General features: G+C 49.8%; 1 long non-coding RNA gene across 1 annotated transcript in view; it reads left to right on the forward strand.

The window, feature by feature from the left end:
• LOC129624115 (uncharacterized) overlaps positions 1-6,289 on the forward strand; it is a 48,574-nt gene extending 42,285 nt beyond the window's left edge. The window contains exon 3 of the long non-coding RNA XR_008700760.1: positions 6,186-6,289. This is a non-coding gene — a long non-coding RNA (uncharacterized LOC129624115). The remainder of the gene's footprint in view (positions 1-6,185) is intronic.
• The last annotated feature ends 12,441 nt before the right edge of the window (positions 6,290-18,730 follow it).

Raw genomic sequence — 18,730 nt, forward strand, 5'->3', positions numbered from 1 at the left:
GCTGTTTATATTATATATATATATATAATAGTTTGTATCTGCTAATCCCAAACTTCTAATTTATCCCTTCCTGACTTTTTTAACTTTAAAGTTTTTAGTGAAGAGCTAACATATTCCCACAGTTGAAATTCAAAAGGGTGCAGATTGAAAAAATTTCTTCCTGTCTTTTCCCTGTGCATCTCAGAGACAGCCTATGTTACGAGTTTCCTGCAAAATCAGAGGTATTATGGAAATATATGCAAATACCCTCTTTGTCCTCTCCATACACATTACATTGTTCTGCACCCAGATCTTTTCACATGACAATGCATTTTGAAGTTCATTTTGTATCAGTACTTTTTTTTTTTCTAATGATGATGTAGGGTTCTGTGGTGTGGATACACTTACATTTACTAACTCATCCCCTGATGATGGGCTTGTCCTGAAGCTTTCATTCTGGTGGGCTGGTCTGTGCCCAGTCTGACTCAGGGTTGTGGACTTGTCTGTGGTCGCTCAGAAATCAACCCTGAATTTCCATTGGAAGGACTGATGCTGAAGCTGAGGCGCAATACTTGGCTACCTGATGTGAAGAGCCGACTCATTGGAAATGACCCTGATGCTGGGAAAGATTGAGGGCAGGAGAAGAAGAAGGTGACAGAGGATGAGATGGTTGGATGGCATCATTGACTCAATGGACATGAGTTTGAGCAAACTCTGGGAGACAGTGATGGACAGGGAAGCCTTGCGTGCTGCAGTCCATGGGGGAGCAAAGAGCTGGATACGACTGAGTTACTGAACAGCAGCACTAGACTACTTGGGGTCAGGGCAGAATCTAGGTGCTCGGTGTGGGCATGGCCAGCCCTTCAGAAGGACCCTGAGGGGGTTGGCAGCAGGTGGGTACAAAGAGCCAGGGTCCTAGAGTGGAACCCCCAATCCTAGACCAAGGCCTGGACCCTTTTGGGCAAAAACCATTTTGGTAAGATTTCCCTTGGACCCTAGGCCATCTTCCCAAGTAGTGGGGGCCTGTTGGCCTCCTACAATGCTGACAGCTAGACTGAAATGCAGGCACTTGAATTTGGGCCCTGTCCTGTGTTGGGAATGTACGTACATGGGAGGCTGGCTCTGAGCAGTATGCTTTTAAGGATTCAGCCCCTGGATGTCTGGTTGACCCCACTGTGGTTAAGCTGCCAGGCCCCTGTGTTCCTGACTTGGCCTGATAACAGTGGTCAGCTCACAGCAACCTAGCCCTTTGCCATGCAGGGGAGGGTCTGAGCATCTCCATGGGGTGGCAGAGATGACCGGTGGGTCAACCCAGGCCGATGCTGCTGCTCACGCAGGCAGGACTTCCCCTTCTCTGACCTGCCCGGGAAAGACCCATGTCTGACCGGCCCTTCTCTGTGGCCAGGTTGGGGAGCCCTGGAAGGGAGGGACAGTCACTCCTCACTTCCCTTTTTGGCTTGGATTCTGGTTGTGCTCATGGGAGGACAGGTGGTAGCCCTGGAACCTGCAGTCCCTGTGTAAATCCGTTCCTCTGCTCTGGGTTGCTGGGACCCTTCGGAGCTGCCAGAGGAGCAGCATCTCCTTGACCTCATTTCCTGCTGTCCTCTCTGCATGCTGTCATCTCCACTCTGTCTGATTCCGCACCTGAGGCTCTTGGGAACCCTGATGGTTGAGGAGGCTTCCTGGGCACCTTGCTGTGCTTAGTTGCTCAGTCGTTTTTGACTCTTTGTGACCCCGTGGACTGCAGCCCTCTCTTCATGGGGATTCTTCAGGCAAGAATATTGTAGTGGGTTGCCATGTGCCCTCCTCCAGGGGATCTTCCTGACCCAAGAATTGAACCCGGGTCTTCCACATGGCAGGAGGATTCTTTACCGTCTGAAGCCCTCCCTGGCACCTTTCCTGGGCCAAACTCAGCCTGGGTTCAGGAGAGCTGCAGGAGGTGGGGGGAAGCCCAGAGCTCCCCACAGTGCATCCCGCCTACGTGATCAGCAGCCAGCAAGGGACCAGAATGCAGTCTGGGTGAGGAAAGGTCACGTTGAGGCAGAGGAGGGTGTGGGGACGGACGGAGCAGATGAAAGGAGGGCGTGGGTTGAGAGAGGTCCAGGGTCCGTCCCAAGGAGTAACTTGAAAGCAGCGCAGGACTCGATTGGAGAGAAGAGAAGGGGAGAAAAACCACCGCTTCTGTCTCTGCCCATGCAGAAACCTGAGCTTGACGTGGGCAAGACCAGCCTGGAGACAGGAACTTGCCGTTCCTCTCAGCTGCACCAACAGCACACCACCTCCCAGAAGCTGCTTTCTGTACTTGCCTTTTTGTCTGACAGGTGCCTGATTGTGCCTTTTTCTTGAAAGTAGAATCTGGGTCAGTAGCCTCAAGCATGCAATGCGGAACTTAGTCTGTGTGAAGGCGGAAGAGATGTGGACCCCACGGAACGTGATTTAAGGGACCAGAAAAACCCAGATGGCCTAGAGGCAGGCCTGACCTGAAATGCCACCACCCTGGTGTGTTCCATGGGGTTAGGAGCCGTCCACTCCCTCCTGTGCTCTGTGTCAGCGACCCCTGGGGTGGATGACGGCTGCAGGTGACAGTGACTGCCCAACCTCCCTGCGGGCAGGGCCCGGCACTGGGGGCCAACCCCCCGGGAGCGTGGATGAGGGAGGGGTGTGAGTGAGGGGGTGGGAAGAGCAGAGGCTGGGACCCTGTTTGTTGGGCAGCCCTGAGCAGCCATGACCTGGTGCCCAAATGAGAGTCTCAGCCCTGCACCAGGCTGCAGCCCAGATCTGCTCAATCGGAAGATTGTGAGTCGGGCCTGGCAGTCTGGCTCGAACAAGCCCTGTAGGTAACACGGACTCACGCCCAAGTCTGAAAGCCTCCAAGGGAACGACAGTTTTAAACAATTAAAAAAAACTGATTATATTATTATTCTCAGTGAGACTCAAGAGAACATTACATTTAGAGAGAAAGAAGAGACAGCTTTGAGTGAGGAATGTGTAGGAGTTCATTCACTCTTTTACGTGATCGGAAAACTAATTACAAAACTTGATCATGCGTAAAGCAAAGAAAATTTCAATAACTACAGGACAAAGACCCCCAGGAATTCATAGCAAAAAGTATAGCCCCCTCAAAATCTAACAGCTTGTTAATTTTATAAATGCTTTCTACATAGCTCAGAAAGAAACACAACTTGTTTGGGAAGAGTGAAAGAAGGCTGTTTTCTTGACTGTCTTTTACTCCCCGACATTCTCTGCCCTTGAAAAAGCTGTCACAACAAAGTGGTGTTGGATTGAAGTTCCCGATTTTTGGAATGTTTTCCGGGGATCCTCGCCCCTGGCCCCGTCTACTGAAGCCCTCGTCATCCTATCGTAACAATCTCAATTTGAAAACAGACTGAATACAATGTCTAACTCTGGCTCTGCCACTAACTGGCTGGGGGAACCCCAGCAAGTTACTTGACCTCTTTGACCCTCAGTTTCCCATCTGTAAAATGGGGCTAATCATGGGGTCCACCAGACCAGGGCTTCCCGAAGGTCCCTGTGCTGAGTATACACAGTAAATACTCAGAGGTGGGTGTAATCCATCAGTATCATCTCAACTTGAGACTTCCCTGGCAGTTCAGTGGTCAAGACTCCGTGCTTCCTCTGCAGAGGGCATGAGTTCAATCCCTGGTCGGGGAACTATAATCCCACATGCTGCATGGTGAGGCCAGAAAACAAAACAAACTTGAAGAAGTTAGACTAGACCTTGAGGAAATCAACTTGTAATGATGGGCATGGAAGGCAGGTAAGGTAAAAGTGTGAAAGTGTTTGTCGCTCAGTCATGTCCGGCTCTTTGCAACCCCATGGACTGTAACCTGCCAGGCTCCTCTGTCCATGGGACTCTCTAGGCAAGAATACTGGAGTGGGTTGCCATTTCCTTCTTCAGGGGATCTTCCCAACTCAGGGATCAAACCTGAATCTCCTGCATTGCTGGTGGATTCTTTACTGTCTGAGCCACCAGGATAACCCCAAAGTAGGAGACCAAACAGTAATACTTGTGTATATGTTTAGGCTCTGAGACATATGTTTAGTTACTCTGATCCTGTGACCTTGACATTGTGGAAAGAACAGGGAAATATAAGAATATCTTATAAACAGGCCAATGAAGCTTTCAAGGCTGGCGAATGTCTTCTGCCCTGTCTGCCAGGGTGTGTCTCCCAGCAGAAAGAATGGTGGGCACCAGCTGGGCCAGGGGTCACCCTGCAGATTTGCTCGCTTGCTGGATGAACACACCTGGCTGGCAGGCTGACAAGCAGACCTACCCCTCGTCCCCCACAGTTACCTCCCCACAGAATGATTTATGGTCGTTCAGTTTCCATTTATAAAACTGACAATGTTCCCACTGATAAATATGATATACGTGAAATTCAGCAGCCGCAGGATAAAAGCCGCTGGCCCCATGGCGACATCTGGCCGCCTGGCGAGGGCGTCATCCGGTGCCCTTCACCCCTTGGAGTGCTGACTGCTGTTCGGTGCAATAAAGAGAGTGTAAGGTCCACGGGGACATGACGACAGCGTCCAATGCAACCGGTAGGTCCCATGGCTGGGGCTAATCCCAGGCAGAAACATTTGGAGTGAGACTCAGGAAGAAATGCCCTGCAGTGGTCCTCACGCAACAGTGTGTCTTTGCAGCGTGATGTAGGGATGGTGACCCGGGTTCAGTTCCTGGGTCAGGAAGATCCCCCGGAGGAGGGCATGGCTACCCGCTCCAATATTCTTGCCTGGAGAATCCCACAGACAGAGGAGCCTGCTGGGCTCCAGTCCATGGGGTCACACAGAGTCGGACACGACTGAGTGGCTAACACCCAGTGGGGATGGTGACTTTGATGGTGAAGGGCACAGACGGGTTGACTGTGGAGCGGCGGGTGTTTTCACGCACAGGTGGTCTGCAAGGACCTCGTGCCCACCTAGAAGCGTGGTCTCTGTGACTGCAGTTCCAGTGGGGAATCAGTGCTGCCTTTTATCTGCAGATTTCAAGGTTCTTGATGTGAGTCATTCCTCCCTGGTACCTCCTATGAGTGATAGCCTTCATTTTTCCAGATAAGGAGCCTGTGCACATGCTGGGCGCTGGCCCCATGGGTCACTGAGTGGCTGACGAGTGCTTACCTGTCCCTGGCAGGTACCCTGACTGTCCTGAGTCACCAGGATGGCAGTCAGAATCGGGCAGGGTGTACCAGGAGAGGAAGCCAGGACCTAGAAGAAGCAAAGCACAGACTTCTCTTGGTCCCCCAATTTGGTGCTGTGTCTAAATCAGTCATCAAGTGTGTTAAAAATGTGGCTATCTGGTCAAACTGGTTTCTCTAAGTAGATCTGGGTCAGGGTGGGGACCAGAATTCTGTATGTGAACAAATTCTGCAGGTGACCATGATGCACACCCACATTTAGCTGATAAGGGTCAATAAGTAAGGGACCCTGGGGTGGAGGGCGCTGGGGGCTCCCACAGGACCACACACTTGGGGGTATCTGTCTTCACAGTGGCCATCAGCCCATACAGGCCCTGCCTCCACCCAGGCTCAGGGGTGTCATGAGTGAACCCCACTGCCCTCAGCACAGTGTTTCTCAGTGTTTTTAGGTTCTTGTGCACCTTTGAGAACCTTCCTGGACTTCTGTGATGGTGCAGTAGGGATCCACCTGCCAATGCAGGGGACAGGGCACGAGTTTGATCCCTACTCTGGGAAGATCACACATGCTGCATGGCATCTAAGCTCGTGTGCCACAACTATTGAGCCCGCATGCTGCAACTGCTGAAGCCCATGCTCCTAGAGCCTGAGCTCTGCAAGTAGAGAAGCCTCGCAATGAAAAGCCTGTGCACCACAGCTAGAGAGTCGCCTCCGCTCGCCACAACTAGAGAAAGCCAGCACACAGCAACGAAGATCTAGCACAGTCAAAAAGCAAATCAAAAAGTGAATATATTCAAATTTTAAAAATTTTAAATAAAAGTAAAATAAATTTAAAAATTTTAAACATGAAAACTTTCCTAAAAAAAATTCAGATGCCTACACAATCAGGCTGTGATTTCAGGAGTGTCTGTAAGAGGCAGATTCAGTGTTGGGGGAGGCAGATAATATTCTAGAGCTTCACCAAAACCTAACAGAATCTGAAAGTAAATTTAAAACAAAATCTTGGGACATCTCTGGTGGTCCAGTGGCTAAGACTCCATGCTCCCAATGCAGGGGGCTGAGGTTTGATCCCTGGTCACAGAAGTGGATCCCACATGCCACAGTGAAGACCGAAGACCCAGCATGATGCAACTGAGACCCAGTGCAGCCAAATAAATAAATAAATGTCAAAAAAATAAAATCTTTGTCTTGCTCAGTGCTACTATAAATCGTGTTTCTCAAGGCTGCTTGGCCCTTGCCAGTGGTTGAGGTTCCTAGTCGATTAGAGGATAAGAAATACGATCTGGGTTTTTGTTGGGTGGGTCCACTGGCACTTACCAACCAGTTCCATCTCTTTCCAGGGGTGCCTTTCTGATCTCAGAGCCTGCAAAGCTGAAACCCTATTTCCCTTGCTCCCTTGCAGCCAAACATGCACCAGGCTGCATTCCACACGCACTCGCATGGACGTGGAGGACAGGAGTTTGGCACAGGTCGCTGGGAGTGCTCTTGGATAAGCCTACAGGCAGTGAGGCCACTGCTGCGCCACCCTTTCCCAGCTCCAGCGCTGAAATCCTGAGTGATGGGGGTCAGGGAGCATTTGCAATACTTGTCTGTTGTTTAGTCACTCAGTCGTGCCCAACTCTCTGCGACCCCATGGACTGTAACCTGCCAGGCTTCTCTGTCCATGGGATTCTCCAGGCAAGAATACTGGAGCAGGTTGCCATTCCCTTCTTCAGGGGATCTTCCCAACCCAGGGATCAAACCCACATCTCGTGCGTCTCCTGCATTGGAAGGCGGATTCTTTACCACTAGTGCCAGCTGGGGAGCCCCGATTAAACTGTACTCGAACACAAAATAAAAGTTAAGTTAAAAATAAAACAAATAAACTGCTTCCTTTAAAAATCTTAGTAGATTAAATAAGTTGTATCTATTTAAACATGGGCTTCCCTGGTAGCTCAGCTGGTAAAGAATCCACCTGCAATGCAGGAGACCTTGGTTCTATTGCTGGGTTGGGAAGATCCTCTGGAGAAAGGAATAGCTACCCGCTCCAGCATTCTGGCCTGGAGAAATAAAAGATAAAAAAAAAAAAAGACGTAGCAAAGAGGAAAGGATGGGAAACAGCCTAGGTTGAGGAAGGGCCCCTCACGGGAAGGGTTGCTTGAATTCAGCCTTGCAGCTTTCTCTCGAGGTTCTCTTGGCAAATAAGCCCTTTTATGATCATTCTGTCAGAGGGTAGATGGTTAATTGCTCAAGTGCTATTTGTTGGGTTAAAATGCAGAATTATAATAATAGCAAGCACACTGAGCCCCTAGTGTATGTCAGGCGGTGTTCTCGGCGCTTTGGGTGTGTTATTCCGAGCATCCCTCTGAGTCACTTGGTCCTCCTCTCCCTGCGGCCACTGACGTGAGCTGCCTGCCTCCCGGCCATTCAGCAGTGTGTGGGGCAGAACCCCTGCTTTGAGGACTGTGCCGTTCACTTTCCCTTGTACCGAAATTGTAGCTCTCACATCGCAATTTCGAGGCACTAGAAACTTCTCTTGCTTTTCTTTTCTTTTTTGTGAAAACAGACTTTATATTTAGGTTCACAGCAAATTAGCAGAAGATGTAGAAATTTTCATACATTCTTCACCTCTACTCATGTGTACATAGCCTCCCCCACTGTCAACTTCTCCCACCAGAAAGACACATTTGCTGCAGCTTTTTAAAAATTAAAAACGTTTCTGGATTTATTGAGGTATAACTGACAAACAAAATGTATATATTTAAGATGCACAGCGTGATGATTTTATGTACGTATACTTTTATACTTGCTGAAATGAGCACCATAGTCAAGCTAATCGACGTCTCACATACTTACCTTTGAGTGTGCGAGAACATTTAAGGTCCACCCTCTTAGCAGGTTTCAAGCATATGAGCACGTGCTCAGTCCCTCACTTGTGTGGGACTCTTTGTGACCCCGTGTACTGCAGCCCACCAGGCTCCTCTGTCCATGGAATTTTACAGGCAAGAATACTGGAGTGGATTGCCATTTGCTCCTTCGGGGGATCTTCCCCACCCAGGGATCACTCCCACTTGTGTCTCCTGCATTGGCAGGCAGATTCCTTACCACTAGCGCCACCTGGGAAGCCCATTTAAGCATATAAGATGGTATTATTAACTATAGTCACCAGGCTATATGTAATATCCCCAGAACTTACTCATCTTAAAACTGAAAGTTTGTGCCCTCAACCAACATTTCCCCATCCCACCCCATCCCCAGACCCTGCTACCACTCTTTTTACTCCCTGGTTCTATGAGTTTGACCTTTTTAGGTCCTACATATGAGTGACGTGGTAGAGTATTCATCTTTCTCTGTCTGGCTTATTTCATTTGGTATAATGTCCTCCAGTTTCATCCATGTTGCTGCAAATGGCAGAATGTCATTCTTGTTTATGGTTGAGTAATATTCCACCGTACATACACAGCACATCTTCTTTATCCACTCACCTGTCAGCAGACGCTTGGGTTGTTTCCATGTCTTGGCTATTGTGAATCATGCTGCAGAGAACATGGGGGTGCAGGTACCTCTTTGAGATGCTGGCTTTGTTTCCTGTGGATGAGTCCCCAGAAGTAGAAAAGCAGGGCTAAAAGGAGTAGAGGATTTACTGTAGGAATCAGTGCTGGGAGCTGGTGGGGCTGAGACCTCTGTCTCTGCTGGTGGCCTGAAGTCACCGACATCACTGGTTAGTGGGATGTGACGTGGGTGAGAACAGGGACAAACTCGACCCTGCAGGGATTAACTGGAACTCGTGGGGACAAGCTGGACCCTGCTTCTGTGTCTTACTGCCTCCGTCAGATGGGCTAGCGCCTGCGGGCCTGAAGCTGTACGCACCCTTGGCCCCACCCAGAGACGTTCTGGAAGGAGACCTGGTGGGAGCTGGGGCAACTTTAGGCCCCGGTGCTGCCCACAGCTGCACGCGTGCTGTTGCTGTGGGCGGGTGGCAATGGCGCCGGGCCCCCGGCCAGCCTCCAGGACATCACAGTGAGCTTCACCTCCACCTCCCAGGCTGGCACGCGTTTCCCTTGTGTCCAGCCCTGACTCAGAACCCGAGGGAGAAGCGAATCCTGGGAGACGGGGCGCTAGCCAAGGTGAGGCGAGAACCTCCGCACCAGGCCTGAGCCGTTATAATACAACAACCCTGGTCACCACTGAAAGGAAGGACACACGCCATGGCGGAAGGCACTCGAGGGACATTCTGTGCGTCTGTTACTGACCAGGAGTCCCCAGGGCTGGGTGCTGTGACCTCATGGCCAGGCAGGACCTGTGTACCAGCCACACTCACCCCAACTATCTTTGGGGTGTCCTGACTCCTGTGTTCCGTGGAGCAGAGGAGGAGGGCGCAGGAGGCATGGAGAAACTGGCATTCCCAGCAGTTTGGAAAGCCCTGGGCACTTTGAACTTTGGTCACTGACTTCTGACCCCCACAATGGATCCTCTGTCACTGAACCTTCTATCTAGCTTTTCAAAGAAGGTCGAGGTTACCTATTTTGACAGCCCTTGGAGAAGCGTGGATGCCACATATGTTGGGTTACTTGTACGAGAACTGGACATTGGGTTCCAAAGCTTCCGATGAGAGTATGAACCTGAAAGCCATCCATTGTGACCTGCGGATCCTATCAGATTAACACCAAAGGTTTGGAAAAAACAGCTTCTGCTGTATCCCCCTCTCTCCCCTATCAGAACAGTGAATTAGTGGAGGCTCCTAAATATGAAGGAAAAAAGAAGCAGAGATTAGTTTGAAGGCACTGGGACCTGGAAGCTATGCTGTCAGCTTTTCCAAAGGGGAAAGGAGTGGAGAATGGCTTTATGAATCACAAAGGACTAGGGCCATTGGAATTATTCAGGGACCTTCAATGAAATATGTAGAAACAGGTGCTTTTCTCTTTTTTGACTGGCATTAAATTGTGGAACCAGAACATAGTCGATGACTCAATTTAATTCAAAAAAAATGAAAATATCTTTTAGCGACTAAAGTTTCAAACCTAAAACATCTTCACAAAATTCCAGGAGCTCTTGTTCAAAGAGTAAAGGAAAACCATGGGGGTTACTCTGAGGAGGCAGCCTGCCTTCAGGGGTTGTGGTAACAATAATCGTATTGTAGCATGCATAATAGTCAATATTTATTTAGGACTTGCTGTGTTGTTGTTCAGTCGCTAAGTCATATCTGACTCTTTGTGACCCCATGGATTATAGTACAGGAGGCTTTCCTGACCTTCACTATCTCCTGGAGTTTGCTTAAGTCATGTTCATTGAGTCAGTGATGCCATCCAACCATCTCATCATCTGTCCCCCTCTTCTTCTCCTGCTTTCAATCTTTCCCAGCACCGAGGTCTTTTCCAATGAGTTGGCTCTTCGTTCACATCAGGTGGCCAAAGTATTGGAGCTTCAGCTTCAGCATCAGTCCATCCAATGAATATCCAAGACTGATTTCCTTTAGGATGGACTGGTTGGATCTCCTTGTAGTCCAAGGGGCTCTCAAGAGTCTTCTCCAGCACAATATGAAAGCATCAGTTCTTGGGTGCTCAGCCTTCTTTATGGACCAACACTCACAGGACTTGCTGTATGCACAGCACTAATTACTTTCCATCTGTGATCTCATTTAATTCTCCCAGCACCTCTAGGAGATCAGTACTGGTTGCTTCCACTTAAAGGTGGGGGACATTGGGGCTTGGAAATATTGTGACTTGTGTACTGTGCTTCCCCCAAAAGTCACATTGATCAGTGAGTGAATGCCAATGTGCAAAAAATATATATATTAATAGAAATTTTGGTACAGTGTCATTTATGAGTTTGACATTTGAAAAATCTTATGTCTTGCAGTAAGGGTTTGATTAAAGTAATGAAGATATATCCATTCAACAGAATGGTCTGTTAGAAATTATGATGTAGCTGTTCCCTAACTGACGTGGGGAAGTGTTGTAGATACACTGACATACACAAACAACATGGTTACAGAGCAACGTGAACGGGCTGACATGGTTTTGGGAAGCTGATATAAGTTTTGATAAAACTATTGACATCCGTTGGATCGTAGAAAAAGCTAGAGAGCTCCAGAAAACATGTACTTCTGTTTTATTGACCACGCCAAAGCTGTTGACTATGTGAATCACAATAAACTGGAAAATTCTTAAAGAGATGGGAATACCAGACCACCTTACCTGCCTCCTGAGAAATCTGTATGCAGATCAAGAAGCAGCAGTTAGAACTGGACATGGAACAACAGACTTCCAAACTGGGAAAGGAGTACATCAAGGCTGTATATTGTCACCCTGCTTATTTAACTTTTATGCAGAATACATCATGTGATATGCCAGACTGGATGAAGCACAAGCTGGAACCAAGATTGCCAGGAGAAATATCAATAACCTCAAATATGCAGATGACACCACCCTTATGGCAAAAAGTGAAGAAGAACTAAAGAGCCTCTTGATGAAAGAGAAAGAGGAGAGTGAAAAAGCTGGCTTAAAACTCAACATTAAAAAAACTACGATCATGGCATCTGGTCCCATCACTTCATGGCAAATAGATGGGGAAACAATGGAAACAAAGACTTTATTTTTCTGGGCTCCAAAATCACTGCAGATGGTGACTGCAGCTATGAAATTAAAGGACACTTGCTCCTTGGAAGAAAAGCTATGACCAACCTAGACAGCATATTAAACAGCAAAGACATTACTTTGCCAACAAAGGTCCATCTAGTCAAAGCTATGGTTTTTCTAGTAGTCATGTATGGATGTGAGAGTTGGACCATAAAGAAAGCAAGGTGCTGAAGAACTGATACTTTCAAATTGTGTTGAAGAAGATTCTTGAGAGTCCCTTGGACTGCAAGGAGATCAAACCAGTCCATCCTAAAGGAAATCAGTCCTGAATATTCATTGGAAGGACTGATGCTGAAGCTGAAGCTCCAGTACTTTGGCCACCTGTTGTGAAGAGCTGACTCACTGGGAAAGACCCTGATGCTAGGAAAGATTGAAGGCAGGAGGAGAAGGGCATGACAGAGGATGAGATGGTTGGATGGCTTCACTAACTTGATGGACATGAGTTTGAGTAAGCTCTGGGAGTTGGTGATGGACAGGGAAGGCTGGCGTGCTGCAGTCCATGGGGTTGCTAGGAGTCAGACACGACTGAGTGACTTCACTTTCGCTTTTCACTTTCATGCACTGGAGAAGGAAATGGCAACCCACTCCAGTGTTCTTGCCTGGAGAATCCCAGGGACAGGGGAGCCTGGTGGGCTGCCGTCTATGGGGTCACACACAGTCGGACACAACTGAAGCGACGCAGCAGCAGCAGCAGAAGCATACAGCAAAAATACCAACATCTACCATCTTGAAAAGACAGGATTCTAGGATGTTAAAATCATTTCACTTTCCCTTCCTTTTCTGCAGTGATTGTGTTATATAAAGTGTAGAATGAAAGCTTCACACACACCATGAAAGCTTCAGTCCCACCATGCTCAAGGGCGCTGTGACTTTGTACAAGTCCTTTATCCTCTCTGGGCCTCCTGTTCCATCTACCTAACAATGAGAAGGTGGTTTAATTTCAACACTGGCTTCCAGCACTGACATTCCTTTTTGACTTAATGAATCTCATTTCCAGTAAGGGAGTAGGGGCAAGGGGGGAGTCAAAGTTTATCAGTCAAAGGGACTGATAAACAGTCCCTTGGGAAGTTTCTCTCTTATTTTGACCTGTTTCAATTGTTCTTTTCCCATCAGTTATTTGAGAAGGGAAATCGCTAAAGATATGTCAAGTCACTCTGGGGAAAAAAGCACTTTTCCAGAATGGCAAATTTTAACCTATACATTAAAAAAAAAAAAAAAAAGCAAAACCCACTACCCATGGAAACAACACACTCCACAAACAAAAACCAGCTCCCCAAACACATCCCGCAGGCCTACCCTGAGCCCAAAGGCCCTTGGCGTCTTTCTTAAGATCACCTGTCACCTACACACCGGAATAAGTAACAATGGTCAGCAGATGTTTTTCGGATAGCCGGGGGGCCTCTTAGCAAGTTCTCACACCGAAGCACAGGGAGATCCGGGCGGGGCGGAGGAGGGCGGGGAGAAGGAGCGGGTCCCCGGCGCGCTCTCGGCGCGCGCTGGTCGGTTCACCTGGTGGCGCGGGCGCACCTGCCGAGGGTGTCTGGCTCGGGTCTCGGGCGCCCTCTGCCGTGCGCTCCCCGGGAGCGCCCGCCTGGCCCGGCCCGGGGCAGCCTTTCCACCTGCAGGGTCCCCACGACTCAACGTTCCTGCGCCTCGCAGCCTGGCGCTCGCGGTTCCCAGGGAACTGAGAGGCCTCGAGCAGTGTCTCAGTCGCCTATTAAACCCGCGAGCTTCCTTCAAACCCACAAATCTGCTCTCAGAGGAGAAGTCTTGTATTGTCTGCTGTCCTTCTCCAGACAGAGGGGTTCTTGTAAGGGGAGACCCTTGCGCACTCCGAATGATGGAAACAAAAATTCGTTCTGCAATTAAGTGTAAGCGTTGAATGTGCTTCTCGCGTATTCTTACACAGTCCCGCTCGAGGAGGGATCTGAATCTGAGAATGACCCCTCTAGGATCTTCTCACCTGCCTGCTCCCCCACCCCCTTCCCACCGCCCTTCAATTTTCCAGCGGATGCCGTCACCTAGACCGCACGTCTTCCTGCTAGATGTGTGTGAGTATGTGCTAAATCACTTCAGCCCTGTCTGACTTTTTATGACTCCTCTGTCTATGGGATTCTCCAGGCAAGAATACTGGAGTGGGTTGCCATGCCCTCCTCCAAGGGATCTTCCCCAGGGATCGAACCTGCATCTCTTCCCCACGGATTAAACCTGCATCTCTTGCAGGTGGGTTCTTTACCACGAGCACCACCAACCCAGATGTGCAGCAGCAGGAAATCACTAAACCTCTCAGTGGTAACAATATCAAGCTCCCCAAACCCACTCGTGTATTCACCGGAGCCATTCTCCTATCCCAGCTGAGCCCTGGGCTTGGCGCTGGGGGTATATGTCAGTGAACAAGACAGATGCTTTCTTTATTCTCCTGAAACTTACCACCCAAGGAAGGAGCCGGAGCTAAAAACCAATAAAAACACAAACGGTTGTATGTCCCTATAGGGAAGGTGACACATGAGAGTAATTTAGGTTGAGATCTCACTGCCAGGGCATGCAAGCTCAGCCTGAGGGATAAATAAGAATAGCCCAGGTGGAAAACGTTGGACAAAGACTGAGACAGGAGGTGTCATAAATTCCGGGAGAGGCTGTGTGGCTGAGTCATCAGGAGTGAGGAGGACAGACAAAAGGCAGAAAGACAAAGCCTTGAAGGCTGAGCTACGCAAATAGATGAAATCCTAGAGTGAAGTGGAAACCATTGAATGGAGCCAGAGGGGGAGCACGTCCTGCAGGTGGGTGTGGGTCTGGGGAAGGGGGTGCCAATGGGCACCTTCTGGGTCTCTGACTATGGCAGGAAGACTTGCTGGGGTGCAGTCAAAGCTACATCTTAGGGGGACTGTTGAGAAATGTACTCAAGATCATTGCTCTCCAGGAAGGCACATTTGGTGGTAGGCTACAGTCCATGGGGTCGCTAGGAGTCAGACACGACTGGACGACTTAACTTTCACTTTTCACTTTCATGCACTGGAGAAGGAAATGGCAACCCACTCCAGTGTTCTTGCCTAGAGAATCCCAGGGACAGGGGAGCCTGGTGGGCTGCCATCTATGGAGTCGCACAGAGTCGGACACGACTGAAGCAACTTAGCAGCAGCAGCAGCAGTGTGTGTTAACAGCTCTTTTTTTAAAAAATTATTTTTGGCTCTGCCCAGTCTTAGTTGCACAGCTTGCAGGACCTTCGTTGCAGCATGCTGGACTCTTAGTTGCAGCATGCATGTGGAATCTAGTTCCCCAACTAGGGAACCCTCTGCATTGGGAGAGTAGAGTCTTAGCCATTGGACCACCAGGGAAGTCGCTTAACAGCTCTTGATGAGGCATTTGTTGAGTGGGTTTTGTTGTTGTCGTTTATTTTTTAATACTTAGGATAGAAAGGAAAGGAAGTTGAGAAATGTGTTTTAATGTGACAAGTTCAAATTTTAACTTTATTTTTAATTGAAAAGACAGGGCAGACATACATTTAACTCCGGCAGAGGGCCCAAGTGAACACAGGACCTAGAAAGACATAGTGGGTGGGCCTGGGAAGAAGGGAAGATCCGAGTCAAGTCAGGAATCGGACTGGATTCTTTGCTGTCTTTCAGAATTTTCTTCAGGACTGCTGGGGCCCTGACATGAAAATAACCAGATGCCAAGGAGCTCTGACAACTTGTTCTAACCTTTTAGTAGTAACTGAGATGCTCATAATGTGAGGAGAGCTCAGTATAATAGTTGTTGTTGTTCAGTCACTCAGTCATCTCCGACTATCTTTGCAACCCCTGGACTGTAGCGTGCCGGGCTTCCCTGTCCTTCACTATCTCCCAGAGCTTGCTCAAACTTATGTCCATCAAGTTGGTGATGCCATCCAACCATCTAATCCTCTGTTGTCCTCTTCTCCTCCTGTCTTCAATCTTTCCCAGCATCAGGGTCTTTTACAATGAGTCAGTTCTTTAAATCCGGTGGCTAAAGGATCAGAGTTTCAGTTTCAGCATCAGTCCTTCCAATGAGTATTCAGGGTTGCTTTCCTTTAGGATTAACTGGTTTGATCTTGCAGTCCAAGGGACTCTCAAGAGTCTTCGCCAGCACCACAATTCGAATATAATAGAGATGCTGTAATACTAATGGTGACATCCAGTTATTCAAGGCATCCAGTTAACTGAGGGCTGCCACAAAGAAAGCAGGGACTTGGGAGGGCTGGGAGTCGGGCCAACCGTTCAGAACACGAAGGGGACCCCGCTACGTCCTTTGTTGACTTCTGAAGCCCCCTTTGGGGAGGTGGGGGAGGGGAGGAAGGAAGGACGGAGCCCGTCCCTGGGCATTTCAGATGAGCCCCAGCTTCCCGTGGGAGCAGGGCTCCCCCTCGTAGCCTGTGCGAGGTCCTTCCCCAGGCCTGGACCTCGTCTTCGGTCGGCTCTGCTCCGGAAGCATCCTAGCTATTGCGGCCTCGCGCCGGCAGGGGGCGCTGCCGCCCCACAGTTTCCAGCCGCCCGCGGCGGCGCCGGGGTGAGTCTCCTTAACTCTGCAGAGGAGTTGCTGGAGGCCCGCAAACCCTAGGGCCGCGCCGGCAAGGCCCCTCCGAGGGCTGGCCCTCTTCGGAGCGTCCTATGGGCCCTGGAGCCGGGCTTTCACCAGCGTGGTAACTGTGGTCGGGCCAGCTCACTCACTGAAGGCAGGCTGTCAGTTCTAGAGCTCATCCTCGAGAAAACACACAGGTTTATAGCATTTTATGTGATCGTGTGTACGGGTCAGGCCGCAAACCGGGCAGGTGGGTTCCCTCTTCTGTGCCACTCTCTGGCACAAGTCCTTCAATCACCGGGTGAGGGCCGGGCTTCACCGCAGGCTTCCGCCGGTGATGCCTGATGTCAGCAGCTATGCATCGCTGACGTGTGTGTGCAGAACATCTTCTTAAAGAGGTTAACCCAGGGGCGGGACCTTCTCCCGTCCTGGGGCAGCTGCCACCCACCCTGACCACAGAGCCGCTGGAGGTTAGAGGCACGTTGTTTTCTGTCCTTCCTGCTCTTTAGATCTGTCAGCAGGGACGCTCCTGGCCTTTGCAGCATTGGTTGGGGCCGGTGGAGGTCGGTGCCAAGGTTACATGCCTATGTTGGGGCGGTCTTCAGGAACTGCAGGCACTGGGGTTTGTCTTCCCCTAGTGCTAAGAAGAAAAATTATGACCAACCTAGACAGCATATTAAACAGCAGACATTACTTTGCCAACAAAATTCCATCAAAACTATAGTTTTTCCAGTAGTCATGTATGGATGTGAGAGTTGGATCATAAAGAAAGCAGGGCGCTGAAGAATTGATGTTTTTGAACTGTGGTGTTGGAGAAGATTCTTGAGAGTCCCTTGGACTGCAAGGAGATCCAACCAGTCAATCCTAAAGGAAATCAATCCTGAATATTCATTGGAAGGACTGATGCTGAAGCTGAAACTCCAATACTTTGGCCACCTGATGCGAAGAACTGACTGCTTGGAAAAGATCCTGACGCTGGGAAAGATTGAGGGCGGGAGGAGAAGGGAACGACAGAGGATGAGATGGTTGGGTGGCATCACCGACTCAATGGACATGAGTTTGAACAAGCTCTAGGACAGGGAGGCCTGGTGTGCTGCAGTCCATGGGGTCATAAAGAGTCAGATATGACTGAGCAACTGAACCGAACTGAGTGCTAAGACGTGGCAGGTACTGGGGTTCATGGCTGCCCAGGTGCCCTCCCCAACTCTTCCAGCAGATCTTTCCTGGGAGTGAGGGATCAGAGGTTTCATCCACCCACCCCTCCTGTGTTTTCTGCTCTCTCTAGGACAGGGAGTGGTGGTGGCTGGGTTTAATAAACACACCTACAGAAGCTCCAGTTTGCTTTTCCCGTGGGGGGTGGGCTTGGTTGACGTGGAGTCCCCTTAGCCTGAGCCTGAGGCCTCCATGGGCTCCAGCACCCATGGGCCTTTCCGTGGGGGGCAGTCTGGATGGCCTCTGTGCTGAATGGCCCAGCGCCCACAGGTGTCACCAAGAGTCCAAGATAGTACCCAGGGGCCTAAGCCCATCACCCCATCCCTGACGGGGAACGGATTTCCTTCCCACTCTCGGTGGAACCTTGGGCCTGAGTGCAGAGACGTGGCCCAAGGTGGGGTGCCTCTCACCTCTCCACCTAATTGACAGCCCGGAATGGCTTTCTGCTTTTTCCTCCCTTCTCCTTCAGCAGAGTCCAGCAAGTTAGCAAGCTCACCAAGCTGTGTCCTGCTTCATGACTAATTCACATATTTAAATGTGATCGGTCAGAGCCAAACTATTTGATGCCAGCCAAGCGCATTTATCAGGTCAAACTGCTCACAAAAGCTGGGGGGCCGGCGTGGGTCTGAGTGTGTGCAGACTGAATGTGCAGGAAGGTTATTTATTTTTAGTCTCAAATTTCAAAAGCAGGGGGCCATATCAGAGGCTGCCGTGGCTCCCCTGCCCTTCCAGGGTCCAGCTTGCCTCTGGCCGGGCCTCCCTACCCCACCCCTCTCCGCCTCCCCCAGCCCTGAGTTGCGTGTCTCCAATGAGGGCGTCAGAGAATGAATCTACTCAATTACAGCCCTTTTCACGTGACTGAGCAGTTTCAAAGATGCCACATTTTATTATTTGGTGACCCCTGACATCGCAGGTGCAGATTTCATGGTGGAAAAGTTGAAATTAGCCAAAGTGGACTTTTTCCTCTCATCCTGGTGGCGTGGAGAGATGTTCTGGACCGCTCCAGCTGGAGCTGCTAACTTTGCTGAGTGTGTAAGACAGCAAAGTGCCAGCCGCGGCCCCCTCCCTGCTCCCCCCACCCACCCCCACAAGCTGGATGGGTTCCAGGGCTGGGGAGAAGAGAGTTAAACACAGAGGTACTGGCTATAATCCCCTTTGGCAGTGGAAACCCAGGCTCCAGCTTCCTTTTTGGGGTGTCTTGACATCAGTCACACAGTGGGTGTGTGGCTTTGGATG

Source organism: Bubalus kerabau, chromosome 12 (assembly GCF_029407905.1).
Source record: "Bubalus kerabau isolate K-KA32 ecotype Philippines breed swamp buffalo chromosome 12, PCC_UOA_SB_1v2, whole genome shotgun sequence".
Lineage (NCBI taxonomy): Eukaryota > Metazoa > Chordata > Mammalia > Artiodactyla > Bovidae > Bubalus > Bubalus kerabau.